This window comes from Parasteatoda tepidariorum, chromosome 2 (assembly GCF_982258835.1).
Source record: "Parasteatoda tepidariorum strain Cologne lab strain chromosome 2, Ptep-v5.0, whole genome shotgun sequence".
NCBI classification, from domain to species: Eukaryota; Metazoa; Arthropoda; class Arachnida; order Araneae; family Theridiidae; genus Parasteatoda; species Parasteatoda tepidariorum.
The window spans coordinates 45682494-45702681 of record NC_141756.1 but is presented as its reverse complement, the minus strand read 5'-3'; the positions used below and the strand labels follow the sequence as shown (position 1 = coordinate 45702681).

Sequence of the window (20188 nt, the reverse complement as noted above, 5' to 3'; positions counted from 1 at the left end):
GGCAGATGCTTTCTTCGGGGGCATAGGGGCAGAGCTGTGTGCCGGAGTCCATGTCTATGTCGTAATACCCGGCTAGGGGCTCTCCCCCCAATTATGTCCTGTTTAGAAGCACTCGGAGAAACAGTGTAAGGTTGGGAAGCAGAGTCGTGATGGCTCAAAGGCTGGAGAATTCGCCTTCCAATGAGGTCATCTGGCATGGATGAAATTGATTTTTACTAATTGAATAATAAATGATAAAAAAAAATTGAAAATGTAAACGTGTTTTTAATATGATAATTGTAAAACATAACCTTTTTGTAAATAAATTTATCAAATGGGCATTTTGGATATCACTTCTTCAGAAATAAATAAACCATGCGGACATTTATTGACATGGTTGACATCGGTTTTCGTGAAAATATTGAAGATAAATATTATAGGGATACGTATTGTAGACGATATTCTAGGGATACGTATAGGATACGTATTGTAGTATTCTTGAAAATATTGGGTTAAAATTATCATAAATTTTTGTGAAATTTCTCTTTAGATGTTTAAACATTAATTACATTATTAAAGCTGTTCCTTCAAATATTTTTCAGCAAATTTGAATAACAGTTTTTTTGTTGTTGGGAGGAGGAGCTTATAGAGTATACAACAGTGGATGGATACATTTTACGAGAAAAGCATATTATACTTAACATTTTATTACAATTTACGGAAGACATTTTTTGGGCGGAAATATTTAGATCAGATCTAACAAGTTTAAATCAAATTATCGTTTTTATAGTCAAAATACTTCGTTTAGAATGTTTGATTAAATTTTTTGTTACTTTTATGGGCAGGAAAGTTTCATTTAAATCGATTAAATACTACGTACTTCAATTATATACTTGTTTTTAGTACAAGTGATGTATTTTAGATACATATTTTGAAACTTATAAGCTTATAAAATATTTAAAATCAGATTTATTTCAAACATATGATTGAATGTTCTATATTTGTAAATTATTCAGTATAGTTACAATGTAGCTATCATTTTCAGAAAAAATGACAATGAAAATTGCTTTTAATTGTGAAGTCATACAACAGGACTCCGGATGAAGTTATTGAAGATTTTCCACCAGATTTAGCTTTCATATGCTTGTTAAAATCCAAGAAATTCTTAGATGTGCTTATTTTTCACTCATTGCATAATTTTTTTTTCATTTTTAGATAGTTAATTTAAATTTTTAAATATTTTGCAAAGAAAAGACTTTATCATTCGACATTCTTTTCTTATATAATAATAAAAATAAACTAATAATAAAAAAAGAAACATATGAAATATTTCAAAGAATTTCAGAGTCGAATCTAAGATGAACAGTAATTACATTATAATGACTGATAATATTTAAACTTCACAATACATAGTCCAAACATTTTTCTTCTTTTATTTTAATGCATGAACCTTATCTTAGTAGGATTTCTTTTTATTCCTCCAAGAAGAGCGGAAATTATCCTCAGTTCTTTACGTAATAAAGGAAATGGAAAGCGAAAGCATAATTCAATAATCTTCTTCGAGCAGTAAATGTGCCAGTTTTCTTTCTATTTTCTTTCCCTCATACGAAATGACGGAAATATGAAAATTGAAATATTTTATTTTATTTTTTGATCTTTAATATTTCTTTCTGGAATTTAATTTGAATTATGGGGAATTTACACCGTTTCTTGTAACGTCTAGATGCTTTACAAATATTAATTTTTATGATTTTTCTTCCATCACAAGTGACATTATAAGCGAAAAAAATATTAACAGTCGGAATAAAGAGAAAGAAAGAGCATGATGTGATAAATTCAAAGTTCAAACAATTACTCTCGTGAAAAATTGCACATTTCAAAATTTGTAGATTAAGTGAAGAAAAATTTTATTTAAGAATCAAATTAATGTATTTTCTGTTGATTGAGGTTGGAATACAACGATTGCTTGAAAACAAACAAAAGATTTGAAAAGATTTGAGTAATTTCGAATAAATAAAGAAACTATCTAAATAACTATCTAACTAACTAACTAAATAAATAAATTAATAAAAAAATGAAATTTATTATATTGTCATTATCTTACATTTGATCGTTAAAAACACTTACACGAATATTTGTTTGCTGAGCCATCATAATTAATAATTTCCATCTTGTATTTAATATGAATTATTGTGAATTTACATTAATTTAGTTTAAGCATTATTTATGCATTTTTATTTCTTATAAATTGCATTTTTAGGGCAGACATAGAACATACGAGTAAATATAAAGAAAAAATAACATAACGTTGTGAATTGAAAACTCTAAAATTTACTCTTAAACTGTTTTCGAAATTTAAGTTTAAGTGAAGAAAACTTTAATTTGAAAATCAATTCCACTGAATTAGATTGAACTCAATTGACTATTTGAAAGCCATTATCCATCCCTTATTCCATTGTCCGTCTTTTATATTTGATATTTAAAAATATTTTCACCATTAAGCGATAATTATTTATAATTGGTTATTTTTTGCTGCTAGTTCTTTGCTAAGCAAATAACTGTTTGATAATTTTAATGATTTTTAATCCATCACAAGTAACAAAGCAAGAGAGAAAAAATCTTTTCAGTAATTTATTAAATAAATGTTTCCAGTAATGTTTATTCCTAACAAAAATTTCATCAATATGTCTGTTACTGTCTAGCGTTCATTTATTCAATAAAAAAAGATAAAAATAAATATATGAGTAACGACAATTTACCGACATGAGTTCCTTTTAAAAACAGAACTGAATTCACTATCTGCTTTTGTACACGGAGAAAACATTCTAGTACAATATCCTGTCTAGTACAATATCCTTCTAGTACATCATTCCAGTACAATATCCACAAAGTATGTCCATGCCAGTTCGGGTAAAAAATAAAAAAAAAGCATAATTCCGGAACTAAAATCAAATTATACGGTATTCAAACTATTCATTTATTACTTTTTTCATTCATATAGTAACGGTTTACAGGAAATTCTTTTTTTCTTTAAATCATAGTTCCTATTACTACACTTTTAGTAAAAAATACATAACTAAAATGTAAATTTAACCGAATGAATGGGTTTTGCTTTGTGCGATGCTCAGATGTGTTATGAAAATATACCACTCTTTACCACATTTATCAATTTTTATCACAATCTTATTTTATTATTAATTTTTTCCGAGACATTACCAAACTGCTTCGGTAAAAACTACCAAGTTTTTGATGGTTTGATAGAACCAGAAACACGGTCAATTTTACCATATTCTTGTAGGTTTTGACAATACTTTTTTTCTCCGTATGCAGTTAGTTGTTTATTTTAAACTATTTCCTGCTTAAAAAAAATTGGTAAATGAGATTTTAATTACAATTACAATTTTCTTCAAATTTATTTCTTCGGCAGAAATTTTCTTAGTTTATCTTTCAAAACTTAAATACAATTATTAATTTGGTCCTTCCATTCCTCTTTAGATTGATATTTTATACTTCGAATAACAATTATTTAGACATTTAATTGATTTAATTGAAATTATATCCTAATATATATATATATATATATATATATATATATATATATATATATATATATATATATATATATATATATATATATATATATATATATATATATATATATATATATATATATATATATATATATATATATATATATATATATATATATATATATATATATATATATATATATATATATATATAATATATATATATATATATATATACGTTTCGCATCATTCTGCATAAATTAAATTATTCATTTTTCTGAAATATTTTTTCCTATAATTCAACTTCATAAGTTAAACAATAATAATTATGATGATGGTGATGTGTTTGAGCATGAACAATTTAGTTTTTTATGTTTTACTTTGAAAATAAAGTTGGTTACATAAGAGTTAATTTTCAATCGTACTTGTATGGAACTCTATTTTAAATACTAATCAACATTTTTACGACAACATTTAATCCCTCCTAAATAGTAGGTTTTCTTTATAAGCATTTATACACTTAATTAAAAATTTATCATTGGGTTAAAGTAGGACACAATGCCTGATATATAATTTATTATTATAAGATGCGTAAATTTTTCATCAGATTCTGGATACAGTTTAAAGTTGATGGAAAAATATAATTAGTTTGAATACGAAAAAATTACCATAAAAATATTAAATATGACAGATACTGAATAAAGAAAATACTAAACAAGGTATCAGTTTTTCCCTTAAATTTGTGGTTGATCCTGTTAAAAAAAAGAAAAAAAAAGAAACATTTGTTGAACAGAAAGAGTTGTAAAAAAAAGAAAAAAAAGAAACATTTTTTTAGGCAGTTGTCAGAAAAAGAAATTGCATTAGATAAGGAATACAATTTTCAGCTTTTACACTATCTCCAATCAGAGCACAATGCAAATTAAATTAATTTTTAAAAAAATCGTATTTGAAAAGAGTTAAGATTTGCCACGTTGAATTTTTGAACGATTGTTTCTCTGAATAGAAAAAAAGAAAATTATTGTTCTCCCTTTCTTAAAATTGTTTTTAAATTATTTTATTGATTAACTTATATTATTACCGTTTCGTAAAAGGTGATGATCAAAAATGTTTTAAAGCATTAAGTCAAAAGGCTTAATGATTCTATCCCCAAATTTTGAGGTGCATTTCAGCAAAGCTTTACAAAGTACTGTACAATAATATTATAGTTCGTATTTACATATTTAGTAATATATACCAAACTTAAAAGTAGATTTCACCGATGCTTAACCATTTTTATGCTATGCTGAAAGATATCATGATAAAAATATCAAATTTTACCGTATTTACCGTATTACGTATCACGCGTTATGAATGCATATTTTGTGGTTAATTTTACCAAAATCATTGCCAAAGCACTTCGGTAAAAATTGACAAGCTTTTTGGTGTTCCCTTAGAGTCAGAAGCGCAGTAAAGTTTCGAATGTTTTGGTATTTTTGACCATGTTTTTTTACTCAGTGCTATCATAAAATATGATTACTAGCAATTAAAATTTCAAATAGTTAATTACATCTAATAAAATGGATTTTTAATTCTAATAAAATGGATTTAGTTTTAAGGGCTGCATTACAGTTGATTACAAATAGTTTATATAACGCGAACTTAACTGCAAATTAAACTGCGAAAAAAATTCACACAAGATAAACAAACTTAGATAGTTAAGACATTTGTGGTATAAAACGAGAATTCTGGTAAGTAAATCCTTAATTTTTTATTCATTGTGATAATGGTTTATCTGAAATTCTGGTTTCCAAAAATATAGTTCTTATTAGTAAACATTTAGTAAAAATACAAAATTAAACATAAAATCTAACCGAAAAAATGCTTTTCTTACAATACTCTAGAGCAGGGGTCGGCAACCTGTTTGTCCTTAAGGGCGCAATACTAAATTTGAAAATCACCGAGGGCGCATATTTTACAGATAATCATGCACAATCCTAAACTCAACTGACTACTTGCTGTATATCGCCGTTTGACATGAATTAAGTAAATCGCTCTGGCTATCATACATTTACATTAGTCCAGCGAGGGCGCATTAAAAATCGATCGGGGGCGCCATGGCGCCCGCGGGCGCCGCGTTGCCTACCCCTGCTCTAGAGACTCATGATACGTTATCGTTCTTGTAAATAACAGAACTAAAATTCATTTTACCATTTATTTGGATGCTTTAACATTTTGATGTCTGCCTTTTATCAAGTAAAATTGTAATGTATCTTATAATCTGTTTATCCCCTTACAGCTTTTCTTGAAAATAAAATTGGTCTATTTAAACTGTTAATAGAAAATAAATGACTGTTAGTATTTAATTTTTTAAAATATTTGAACCTGGCAGGTTTTTTTAAGTGTTTTAACGATCCTAACTTTGAATAGATCATGCTATTATGTCTGTTTTATTCATCTTTTATTTAGATAGTGGGGTTCATTTATTTATCTATATACATATATGGGTTTCTCTGCAAGTACAAAGACGTAAGTTTGAGAAATCAGCACGAATATACATCCAGTGTTATAGCGGGATTCGATTCCCTACTTCCATGCTTCAGAGAGGTTAGCAGAAGAGCGATAGCGCACAGCAAAGAAGGCTTCAGAGCTCTTAAAATAATCAAAATCAAACACTATTGGGGTCTCCGTGGTAAAAGGGTATTGTCCTTCCTCCTAACTTTTTTAGGTGTAGAGGTAGCAGGTTCAATATCTTAGTGCGTTTATTTTTTCTTCAATTTTGTGCTGTCTGATTTTCAATTTACTAGAGAGAATTCATTCATTTCATTAAACTCACGAGCACAATAAATACATAAATATGTATCCAAGATATATTTGCTTATTTGTTGTTACATATTTAGGTTTACGGTGGTATTTAAACCCGCTACCTTCATACTTCCATTTTATGAGGTTGTGACAGTCTGATGCATAACAGTTAAGTTATTGCTTCAGTTCAAGCATTTTTTAGGCATTTGTATATTTACAAATAATTATTTTTATAGGTAATTAGATCTTATCTTATAGGTAATATGGGAATGAAAGAAACAAACCAACAAAAAACAAAATTAAATAGTTATAATTAGTTCAATTAGATATCATTTACTATATAAAATAGTTGCCAAACTGAAGATTTTTGTAATTACTCAAATTGCACTAGTACTGTCAAAGTTACTGACTATTTTGGTAAATATACCAAATTTTATTACATTTTCAACCAAACAGCATGATAATAAGATCATACTTTATTTGTTGTTTTATAAAAATCTATTACCAAAGTGTAACTGTAAAAATTACTGAACTTCTTAATGCTCTCGTGGAAATGGAAAACAAGGTTAATTCTAACATATGATGGTAGTCAGTGAACTAATTATCAATTAGTGTATCAACTATCAATTAGTGTTACTTCAAATTTTATTCGAAACTTTTGGTTAATTTTCGCAAAATTTGAAAATAGTGCGGATTCTCTTTAAGTAAATCTGATTTTTTTCTTTAATTCAATGTGCATTCCAATTGAATATAATGGACTTCCTAATTTTCTTGATATATTTCATTATTATTTCTTTTAATAGAAAAATTATGTAGGAAGAAATATTTATTTTAATAATCAACGTTTAAAGAATAGTGAATATTTTCATCAGTAAAGGCAAAATAATTATTAAATAAAATCCCTTAATAACACAAATTAGATCATTTTTAAAATTTCTAGAGATCGAAATTTTTTTCACTGTTCAGATCAATATATAATTATAGAAATGTTAAAAACAAACGTCAAAAAACGTAAACCAAATATTAAAACATTACTAGTATTTGAATTATTTAATTGAGAATTTTAGTTTGTCCCATTATTTATTTATTTATTTGCTTCGTCTAAGATATTATTCCTTCTTTGGAATGATCAATCAGATTTATAAAGAGTAATCGAAAAAAAGGCCATGATATTTATAAGCTCCTATATTAACTATTCTGGTGGTAATGGGAAAAAGCAATGTTATTTTCAAAGCATGACAAAAGCAATGAAAATATATGAAGTTCTAGTCTATTTTTGCCCAAACAACTAATATTTCCCCTCTTTTGACGTCAAAAGATCTTTTTTGTTATTCATAATATTTTTTTCAGGCAGAAGTAAATTTCTTTTTGGTTCAGGCTTACAATTGTATAGTAACTCATTTTATGGAAGAGAGCGCTAGGTGGTATTTAAATCAGATTTTCTTTTAACAATTCGAATAAATAGCTTTCCTTTCTTTCCCGTCTCGAATAAAAGTCAAAGAAATTGCTCTTAAATAATATTTAATTATGTGGATTCCTATTTGGATTATTTTGACTGATTATTTAAAATAAAATTTCAGATGCAAAAATTACTTAATGTAAGTTATAATGGCCTAATATGTTGTAAAGTTTTGCTTGTATTTTTCTTTTAAGCAAAAGAGCGAATTAACTCTACATTTTTAACGTATATTATTTTATCTTAACTAGAACATAAAGTATAGTACTCATAGAAACGGACCACTCCGAATAACTTTTGATCTAATGATAGGATCTTCAGGTTTTAGGACTCAATCTCTTATGATTTAATCTTAAATGATTCCTCAAATATGCTAAAGAATTAAAGGGAGACGATATTATGGGCTTAAATTCAGGTTCTAGTATTCAATCTTTAATGATTAAATCTTAAATTATTCCTGAAGTGTGCTAAACAATTAAATGGAGACGATATTATGGGCTTAAATTCAGGTTCTAGGATTCAATATTTAATGATTAAATCTTAAATGATTCCTCAAATATGCTAAACAATTAGGGGAAGACGGTATTTTAAGTTACGAAATTGACGCAAAAATGTACTTTCTATTTCTTTCCTGACACATTTGGTATTTTGACGCTTAAAATTTAGGGAGAAGACACAACCTGAGAAATATGGCTCTTATAGCCAAGAATGAAGTTTGGACCTCTTAATGCTAATTTTACTTTTTGTGTATTTTTCCATATCTCAAAAACTTTGTAAGCAAATTAAAACATTTTTGCATACCATTATAAAGTTTGTTTAACCAAAGTTAATTCCATGCAAAATAACTTTTAGTAAATACTTTTTTTATAATTTTATTTAATAGTAGTTTAAATATTTTTGGATTGAAAGGTAAAAAATTTTTTTCGTTATTTTAAAGAGAATAGAATTTCACATTGCTCAATACGAAATTTGAGCGAAATAGATTGAATAGTTTTTAAGAAATTTAATATTAAAAATGCGTTTTTTTCTTTCAAAATATTCTAAAATGCTTAAAAATCATTAAAAATATTTAAAATTTTTTAACTATCTGATGAATAACAGATGGCACATCCGTAACTCCATTTGCAAATATGATTGTAAAAATTAGCATCAGTCATACGCATTACATATTCATTCATAATATGATATGCAAATGTGTGATATTGTGAGAGTCTTATAAGTATAATCACCAAATTTATCTTGGAAAAAGGTAATTTTAAAGAAGAGTTATACATATTAGCAAGCAATATTATCAACCAATGTTTTATTTAGAAATGTTAGGTTTTTCTCAGATATACTTGCATAGAAAGTTGAATTTTTTTAATGAACCAAATTTATCTCAGAAAAAGCTAATTTTAGAGAATAGCTGTACACATTAGCAACCATAATTTTAATTTGGTTGCTAATGTGTATACTATGTGTATGCTATGAGTGCATTTGAATCATTACTTTGGACGAGTCTTATTTGCGACAAATGCATTGCCAATCCATTTTTTCGGTTCGCTATTTTCCTTTTTTTTAATAGTTATTGTGACTCATCTCCTCATGTTTTCTTTTTTTTAAAGTCTCAATGTTTTCAAAATAATATTATTACAACAAGCAAAATTCGAGCTTGGGTTCTTAAACTGTTTACTGTTTTTTCAAACTTTGATAAAATCATTACTAAAATCTCTTGTAATACACTACATGTAAAGGTCCTAAAATCAAATATAGTCTGAACTAAACATCTGAATTCAAACTGAGAGTTGAATCGTATTTTTTGTTATAAACCCTTTTAGAAACCATAAAATTCCTTTAATTAAAATAAATTAAATTGCAATTGCATCGCTCAATTAAATTTATTTATGTTTTCAATGTTTATAGTTTAATTTAATTAAAAATGAACTTTTGCGTCAGGTAGAGCGATCTAAAACCATTATTTTTTCTCCATATATATTTTTTCATTAATCTTTTTTGATAATAAAGAATTTTTTTTGTTGAAAAGTATCTGTTTGTTATTTTTCAGTTTCGGTTTAGAACTATTATACAAATATAATTTTAAACTGACAGATAAAAATAATGGTGTCCAAAACACTGATGTTTTTAGTAAAATTATTATAATTGCTGTTAATATGTCTAAATACTTGGGTATGAGGCCCTTCATTGCTCTACCTGCAGTACAAGTGGCCCTTCATTCAAAAAGGTTGTGCATACCTTAAAAAGTTTTGAAATTAAGATTTTTCAAAGCCTAATTAATTTCCTTAATTATCAAAATAAAGAATAACAATCGTTTCATGAAAAAAAAAAGAAAATAAAAGCATATAAAAGAACTGCTGCGAATCAATCAGTGTGCGGCTGGAAAAATGTTCAAAATTAAACATTAAAAACTTATGAAAATCTATTACCGTTAGCACTTTTGTATTTATGACTTTATCACATGACAGTTTTGCTGTAAAAACAAGCGTACAATAATTGGTCACAGTTAGGACTTTTTCAATCAATAGAAGGTCTTTCGAGAAACACTGATATTGATTGTTCTAGTATATATTTACAGATGCAAAAATAAGCAATAGGTACTCCGGGATTAAATATATCATCCAAAGCAACTTTTGTGCCAATGGCTAAAAATAAGTATAAATCCGGATTATTTAACAGCGTGATATCTCCAGAAATTTTCAAAAATTTTCGCTTTTGATTTTATTACTTAAAAAATAACTAACTTTTATCGATTACGAAATTTGAAGTAAACCTTTCAAACCCTTAAAATAGGCACGTGAAAACTCCATGTATTCGAACAAACGTTATTTAGCGTGATAATTCTTTTTTTTCCCCATTTTTTTTTCTCTTTGGCTGGCTGTACAATTTTAAATAATTTTACTTTTAAGCTTTTTGGCTTAGGGTGGAATTTCTTTTGAATGCTACCAAATCGAGCAATCCCAATCTTATGCCTTTATCCTTATAAAAAAACTTCCCATTTCCAAAAAATCGTTTCAAAGACGTTAGCGATATTTATCAAAGGTAATTAGGATTAACACCGTTTACCCTGTCATTCAGGCTCTAGGGATTGTTGCAGAACTAGTTGTCTTGTAGATAAAGGACATTCTTTATGAGGAAATCTATAGTTAATTTGTAAAAGCATTCAGAAACAAATTACGAGTAAAACACATTTAAAACATTCATAAGTGGGTTATTCAGAAAGCACTTTAATTATTAACACGAAGAATTAAAAGAAGTTTTATTCTTTTTCATAGAAATTTTATAAAATCAAAGTTTTAAAAAAAATTTTTCTTGACTTATTTGAGTTAAATAAAAACTCTAATAATTTGAGCTTTGTTAAATAATTTAATGGATAGTGCATCAAAAGTAGTAAAACAAACAATTAGGGTGGAATTCTTAAAATTTTATTTTATAATCGACGTTTAACAGCTGATCCAATTCTGAGCTTTTGACTACAATGTTCAAATCCGCAGACCTGTAGATTTGAACCCAATCTAGAAGGCAAGCAAACTCCTAGATCAAACATTGGGGCAAACTAGCCTTTGTAGGAGACTTTTTTGTTGGAACTAACCAGCCTTTTTGCATTACAAGGAGAAGAAAATCACCAAAACCTCCCAAGGTTAGCCCGATGGCAAGGGGATTTCATCCAATTCTCTGTATTTTCTGGTTTTGATGTAAAGATGTATAAAAGAAGTATTTTCTGCAGTGTGTCTCAAAAATTGGTTTTACTTGTTGTAATCTTATACTTACAATTATCCTAAAAACAATCATTAGGGTATACATTATTAAAACTTCCATATGGACGTAGTAAGTTGCATTTCAATCTGCATTATAGCTCCGCATTTACAAATTTACCAAATACCATATATTCCATATTTAAAAATAAAATAAGATTTTTGATGTTTAAAAAAGAATCAGTTTTTCAATCTTATATAATAAGAAAAATTTGAATTGGGGAGACAGAATCACCCAAGCTCTTAAATTTCCCAATTTGAGAAATCACCAGAAGTTTAATTAAAAAAAAAAATTTTTAAATTATGTATACCATGTGCATTTTTTCTAAACCATAGCTTACTTTTGCCAAAATTTGATTTCGACCTGTTTTGAATTTTCCATTTAAGATGCACAGGGTATTCTGCAAATATTAATTAGCGACCTAATCATTACACTTTTTAGGAAATTTTTACACGAAACTTTAGTAAAAAATTACGAATCAAATTATGGTCTAAAGTATAGGCACAGTCTGGGTGTATCATCCGTAAAATATTATTTACCTTAAAATATTATACCGAAATTTTTACAGCAATTTTTATTTTGTGAGAGATTTGACGTTAGTTGTTACTGCAAGAATTACGGTTTATCAAATTTTGTGTTCCATAACATGTTCCGGTGTAAAATTGGATTTTACGGTACGCGAGAGAGAGAGATTTTAGTTAAAATTTTTTTGTTATTTAAAAACACAACAAAACTCGTTTGTTCAATAATAATTAATTTAACAATACGATTTTTGCTTCTTTAATGAATTTAAGTAATTTTTATGGGCAATTCCATTTTTAAATTACTAAGATTTTTATTCAGTGGGATAATTTTACATCATTGAAAAAATGTTTAAGTAATTTTTTTCTACATTCATACATTTGAAGCAATTTTGCAAATATATTTGTGATACATTATTCATCATGTTGAATACATCAGTTTTGATATATTAAATCAGACTCAGCTGATTATAAAAAACAACAACTTTTTTCACAATATTATATATTTTGTAGTAGTACTCAAATATACAAATACAGTTTAAATACGTTCAAAGAATACAAATACAGTTTAAGGGCATTTTATTTGCGAACGCTCAGTTTTTGTATATGTTAGATTAATACTTTTCTTCATAAAATGTTTCGAATACGGTACGTGGAGTGAAACTTAAATAATAGTAATAGAAATGCTCTGAATTTTTTTTCAGGCTTATTCTTTTTATTATAGTCAAATTTCATGCCATCAAAATTTCCTCTGAACCTAGATTCTTTAAAGCAAATGCTGCTTTTTTATTTCTAAAAAGTGCAGTTAAGCTTTTTTTTTTTTTAAAATTTCATCGTTCAATTCTTTAAATTTTTTTTATGCATTTTAGAAATAAATGAAAGTATTTTGTTTTGTTGCTTAGAAATTACAACTTCAAAATGCTAAAAATTGAAAATCTGTGAAAAAATGAGCGCCTTTTTTTATAAATGTGTTACATAAAACACTTAGGAGAAAATAGGACAAGTGTTGAAACTTTTTAAAGTTTTCCAAGAAACCTTGCTCTCATTATTATTTTGAACATATCTATCACTTTTTCCTTTCAAATTCGAACCTGTTCTTCATTTCGAATGTTTATTATCTGATTTGGATGTAAGCTTTTAATAAAAGTTGTTTGTGTCTATACTACACCCTTCACGGATATATTTATACAATAAATATTTTTATTGTATAATATGTTGTATTGTATAAAAATTGCATTGTACAATTGTAATTGTATTGTAAAATAAATATTTGAAATTCGTAAATAAACATAAATATTTTTTTCCAGATTCTTCGAAACTAGAGCATCACTTGAAATTCAATTTGATTAAAAATCGAACTCAGGACTTTTATCAGTGTCTAACTGAAAGAAAACTTACTTTTTTACCATTTAAATAAAGTTATAAAAATTGTTTTTGATTTTGATTTTCAAAATCATGTGGTCTTTGATAAGATATGAAACTTGTCGAAACATCTTCCTCTCTTTTTTAATTCCAGGTGCCTTCCAGATATTTTTACATTTTATTGGATTTTAAAACTTTTCGTTTGTATAACGTGATTTTGGTATATTTACTTCTAAAACAAGTGTTCCTGGTGATGATTAAGAATTCATTTTCTGATCTGTCTTTCGTTTAGAAAAAAATGTTAATTAATAAATAAAACTTAACGCTTTTGACAACGTACATATCCGCAAACAATTGTTGATAGACTGTGAAAAATTTAGGTTTACAGCTATTACCAATATTTTGTGCTGGTGGGTGACCACTTGGATCAGTCTGGTTGGTACCAAGGATGTGCGGTGTTGGTTCTCGTTAAACTGTTCTGCCTTAAAGTGCTCGAAATCACGTGCAGGTCATCTGGCTACCGAAGCGGGGATGCCATCTCCTCTGCAGAGGATCAAAATTGTGATGACATGTCTTCGGATCATCCTCAGGGATGTCTCCCAGACCGTCGCCAATAGCCCATAGTGCAGCTCTAGTGCGACGTAAATGAACTACAACAACTACAACATTACCAATAATTTGAGTTTAAATAAACTAAAATTTTTTACAGTGCATGTTTTCATTCAAGAAAAAGGCTTCGTGAAAATATGAGTATTTTTTTAACATTACAGATCGAAACTTTCATTATATAAAAAATTCAAAATAATACTTAGGCCACAACTTTATTAAATTAAGTTTAAAAAATAAAACAAATGAGTCATTTCTTTGAATTACATTCAACGGTAAATTTTGAAACAGTGCACTTTTTAACTGATTAGATTAATTGTTTAGCGAGCTGTATCTCTTTAACATAAACAAACACAATGAAAACTATCATGAACGTATGTTGACCTAATTTTTATTGAAGATTTTCCTTCAGTTTGAACAGAACAAGTACTTACAATAGCCACTATCATTTCTCCCTCCGACAATCCTTCTGCTCCCAGGCATCCTTTTCGTTCCTTCTTGATCGGTAGTAAATACACTGTTGTCATGACAACAGAATGCGCTATCGACCATTGGTCGGTGTGGAGTCACATGCTTCCGCGGCTCGTTCACAGGTTGCGGTCTTGTCTTCTAGACCAGTATTGCCTCCTCTTGCCAAAACTAGTTGGAGGACATGAGATACCATAGACTGAGACCATTTTCTGCTCCATTACCTTCATCTCAAGGACATGTGTACTAAAGTCTGCCTTCAAAACTTACTACTCTCCGATTTTGATTAAAAACAAAAGTAAGTAGTTCCATGTTTATTTAAATAAAACATGAAAATATTAGTGACCAAAAATTACATTAGAAAGGCAATGTTTCTTAAAACAAATTACATATTATTGTTTTATTTGATACACTTTATTTTGGATTTAGGTTCCTTTTATGTTTCAACGCTAGAAATTGTTAGTAAAACAGAGTTTATTAAATGTGATGCATTTTTTATTCTCAATATACAAAGCATCTTCTTAGAAAACAGTTCGTATTAGAAAACATTTCAAATTGATGAACTGTGATTTATAACTGTAGAATATAATTCACATTTGCAGAATAAAGTTTTTTTTTTCTATAAACACAACACAAATCCATAGAACACGATTTATATTCATAGAGTATAATTTGCATAATATACACTAACAATATTTAATAAATTCATATTCCTTATAATATCTGAAATATAGCTATTGATATTTGTACGAAAACATTTCTACTCAAAATGGAATAAAAATTTCATTTATTTAGTAGAAATCATAATAAATTTAACATCCTGTTTCATACTGAATTAGTTATAAAAATAACTATGGTTTATTTTGAATGTTTTCAAGTACTTTCTTTGGTAGAAAAATGAGAACATTGCCTGAAAAACTCAAAAAAATTTAAGCTATTAGAATATCTATAAGCAACGAAATTTGGTACTAAGGACTCTTTTTTAGGTTAAATTATTTCAAAGCAAAAATTTCATGTATTTCAAAATAAGTCGTTAATGTGTTTTTCGTAAATACACAGAGAAAAATTTCTAATATAAATACATCACTTAAAGACATTTCTAGTTTCAAAAAAAAAAATAATAATCATGGTAATAAAAACAGTTATTTAACCATTCATTTAGCTGTTCATATAGTAACGGTTTATCGGAAATTTTGGTTTTAAAAAGTTTAGTTCTTATAACAAATAAAGAACTGAAAAATAAATTTTACTGAATAAATAGTTTTTATTCCCTTACTGAGGTATCATTATAAAAAGGAATACACAATTTTGCCACAGTTACCAAATTTCGACATTGACTATAAAGCAATATTTTATAATTAATTAAACCAAATAATTGCTAATGATCTAGAGTAAAAATCGCTGTGTTTTCATAATAAATCAGCTAAATAACTAAATAAATCGCTGTGTACTTCCATAGAGCCAGTATTATTGTAAGGTTTCAATATTTTAGAAGTTTTGCTTTTACTTGCTGCCTCAATATATATCTCATAATTTAGCTGAAAGACATAAATTTAATTCTTATTGTAAAAAAAGATAAGTTAACTATTTTGCGCATCTTTTTATAATCACATTGATGCTAAATTAATTTGATAACAAATATTTGCGATAAATATTTAAACTTTTTATTTCACGCGAATTTGAAAAATGTTTGTAAAATATAGACATTTAAAAAAGCAAGGAAAATTAAATTAACGAGGCAATTTTTGTTTTTATTCTCTATTTTAAAATAAATTTAAGTAGAAAATAAAGTAATGATTTTAAAAAAGAATCTTTTCGCCTTTAAAAGTATTTTAAAAGTATTATTGATAAGAAATTTTTACTGTCACTAAATGTCACGGTAAGAACTAAGCACTGGTTTGTTTTATTTAATGACAAAGAATGTTATTGACAAACTGTTTATTTCAACTCTTTTAACTTTTTTCATATTGAAACACTTTATTTTTAAATAAATATAATAGCTACCTTTCTTATATTCGTAAACAAAATTTCTTTTAAAACCTAAACTTAACTTTTTTATTCAATTAGCAAAATAATAAAAGCTTTATAATTTTTTTTATCAAATCAATTATTATGTATCTCATGAAATTCCTAGCGAGTATAAAATGCGTTAAAAAGGCAAATTTCATTAGTTTTTATATTTTAACAAAACCTTCTTTTAATGAAACATTTCTAAATAATCCTCCGAGAGTTACATTGTCATTTTAATACTGTAGATAAATTCCAGTTGTGCTATTGTTTGGGATATTTATTTATATATTTTTTAGATTAAAGAATTTGAGTGAAATATAAATTATGTGTAAATACCAAAATGATTTTAGATTGAAAAAAATCAATGCATTAGTTACGATAAAATTTAAATCGAAAAGTTGTCATACATTTCCATAAAGTACACGCCATAAATGTTTTTTAAAATACCGCATCGTAAAAAAAACTGAATTGTATTATGACAATATGAGTAATACTATATTGAAAGTAATAGGAATTTTCTATAAATTTTATTTATTACTGTTAACTTATCACTTTCAACTTTCCGAAAGAATGAAAATTCAATTTTTGAAAACTTTTTGGTTAAGAGTTAAAATTGACTAATTCGTCCATTCAATATTTTATAGACAACATTTAAACCGGCTTTTAATAAAAGCAAACTTAATAGTTAGGATGATTCTGTGGCATTACTAAAATACCGCTCTCGAATCCATTTCTTTTCTTAATGCGTATATTTAAATAAAAAATAACATATATTCTTATAAAAATGATATTTCTCATCGTCTCAGCTGCACTCTAGAAATTATACTAACAGTTTTAACAAAACAATAATGTTTTAGATATTTTACCTTTTTCTTCGTCATTTTGTATCGACAGCACATAATTTTTGATAAAATAGAAAACTATCACACATTTTATCATATACATTTTATAAATATTTGATTTAAAAAAAAAAAATCTCATTTATTCTTCTCAATAAACTTCGAGAGCAATGCAGCATTTTTTTAAAATTTAATTTTGAAACTACTTAATATATAACGATATTACTGGAGATAATGTGCTCACTTGTCTATTCCCAGATTGAACTCTTAGAAATGATTGAGTATTAATTCGCTCCTTTTATTTTCTGTTGTAAGTCTTAAAGATTGCGTTGATGGATATGCTGCTTTAATTTTAATGCTTTTGATGAAATTCTTAATTTCAAATAAATAAAGATAACTATTTTCTCAATTTGATGCGATCTTCGCTCAGAAGATTTCTCAAAAAATGATTTCGTCAAAAGTGTACAATGTTAAAACTTCCGGATCAAATTACGGTAAAACGGACCTGCACTGAGGATGCCACACTTTTTACAGCAAAATCCATTTTTACTGGAACATGTTATGGAACAAAAAATATCATATACTGTAATTTTTACATTAATAATTACCGTAAAATCAGTAAATCACTCGAATTAATTAAATATTACACTAAAAATTACGGTATAATATTTCATGGTAAAAATGGACTTCGCGGATGATGAGCTCAAAGTGCCGGTACTTTATACCGTAATTTGATATAGAATTTCTTACGGTGTAGAAAATTTTGTAAATTTAAAATGGCAATTTCTTATTTACATAATGGATGTAGTGTATTTTCCCAAAGTTATAATGTTTTCATGATAAGGCACATCCCTCTTTAAATAAAATGATAACGCTTGACATTATCAAAACTTCCATGGATGGTGAAAATATTTTTTCGATAAGGAACATTTCATTACAACTGTAACATATTTCAATTAAACTTAACGAACTCGTCAAAAACATCCGCATGAGGATGAGACGAATATTCAGTTTATTTCATTTAAACGAGCAACTCTTTGAAAAGAAAAATTGTCCAGCGTGTAGAATCTAAATCTTCATTTTAAGTAGGCTTAACAGAAAACTGTAATTACGCAGAACTTGGTGATCATTCCTTTCGTTTGGGTGTACGCAGACATTCTAATTTTGAGGGAAATCTTTACATTTCTTAGTAACTGAGGCCTAGTTTATCATTTAAATTGAGAAGCAATTTGTTTTTCAAGTTTAAATCGAATTAGTTTGATTAATGATAGAGGAAATTTCAGGTACTTTATTAAAACTTCATATTTTGAGACGCTTTAAGGTTAACTCATTCCAAGAATAATTAGATATATTAAGCTCCGATGTACTAATTTATTTATAATCAAACTGCGTGCTAAAGAGCAGTTCAAAATTCGCTGCACAAATTCCAAACTAAATTACAATAAAAATACAGGTACTCAGGTTGCTAGCATTTTTTACCATACACTACGAGAATTTTCATTCTAAAATTACGGTAAAATAACCAGCAGCAATCAGTCCATCCAATTAACCTTAAGTTAACAGAATAGAGCATTTTTTGTTTTATTTCCTGGTTTTGAAACCGTTTACAAGTGGTACGGTAAAAGACTATGAATACTAAAGTATAGGTTTTTTAAAGTTTTCTTAACATGGTTTCAAAACTGCAAAAAAGAAATTTAGCTGGACATTTGAGCTAGGCTTTTAGATAGGGAATGAGCATTGGACTTAGGCTGTGGTTACTAATAGTGTATGCATAATAAGTATCTGTACACCTTATATGTAGTTGACAGGTTATAAAATATATTTTTTTCAATTATAACTTATTGCATCGTGTGGTATGCAGATTAGTATGAGTTTGTAACCTAGTATTAGACATCCAGTTTAAAATATGTAGTATTTTTATATTTAAGAAATTTAAACACTATAAAAAATCTAAAATGTTTTTTAGAGTTGAATTAATTCTATGACTATTATTTTTCTAAAAATGCATAATATTTTCTTGAAATTAAAAAATAATGTATGAATTTAACGTAGCGTTAAAAAAAAACTAGATAGATAGTGTGTCTGAAGTGCTTTGACACCTATTACTAAAATTTGACACGTATTACTAAAATATTTTATGGTATTTATTAAATTTCAGTAGAAATTTCATGAACATATTAAAGCTTTTCTTTATATTTAAATTATAAAATTCCAATATTTCCTACATTGCGACAGAAATACTCATCACAATGACATATATGATACATACATACATAATACATTCATACATAATACTTATATACACATAACTATCTTTCTATCTATCTATCTATCTATCTATCTATATCTATCTATATATATATATATATATATATATATATATATATATATATATATATATATATATATATATATATATATATATATATATATATATATATATATATATATATATATATATATATATATATATATATATATATATATATATATATATATAAATATCACCTATACAATTTCTTGCTTTACGCATAGTAATTATTTAATGATGCACTGGTGAGCTCAATAGAAGCTGCTGGCTTTTATGAATTTTGGTACAAAACGGAACTGCATGTCCTGCTCGTAACAACGAAGTTTATTATTTTTATTCAATTCTCTTAATACTAATAGCTGACTGTAGGCAATATCGAGTTATCGTAATTAGTAAAATAATGTTGTCACATTAGCTTCATCTTTCTTTTCTTTAAAATTTTATTTACTGTAACTATACTGAGCCAAGTTTGACAATATAATTGAAGTGCTCTTTGAAGGCATGGCCAATCCTTTTTTAGAGTTCTTTTAGTCAATTTCTGTTATTTAACATTTGAAAAAAATTAAAAATTCAAA

General features: G+C 26.8%; 1 protein-coding gene across 1 annotated transcript in view; it reads left to right on the top strand.

The window, feature by feature from the left end:
- Positions 1 to 14553: 14553 nt before the first annotated feature.
- The window catches only part of LOC107455410 (uncharacterized), a 68115-nt gene continuing 62480 nt past the window's right edge, over positions 14554 to 20188 (top strand). Inside the window, exon 1 of the mRNA XM_016072965.4 lies at positions 14554 to 14751. The gene's annotated coding sequence lies outside the window, so the exon portion shown is untranslated. The remainder of the gene's footprint in view (positions 14752 to 20188) is intronic.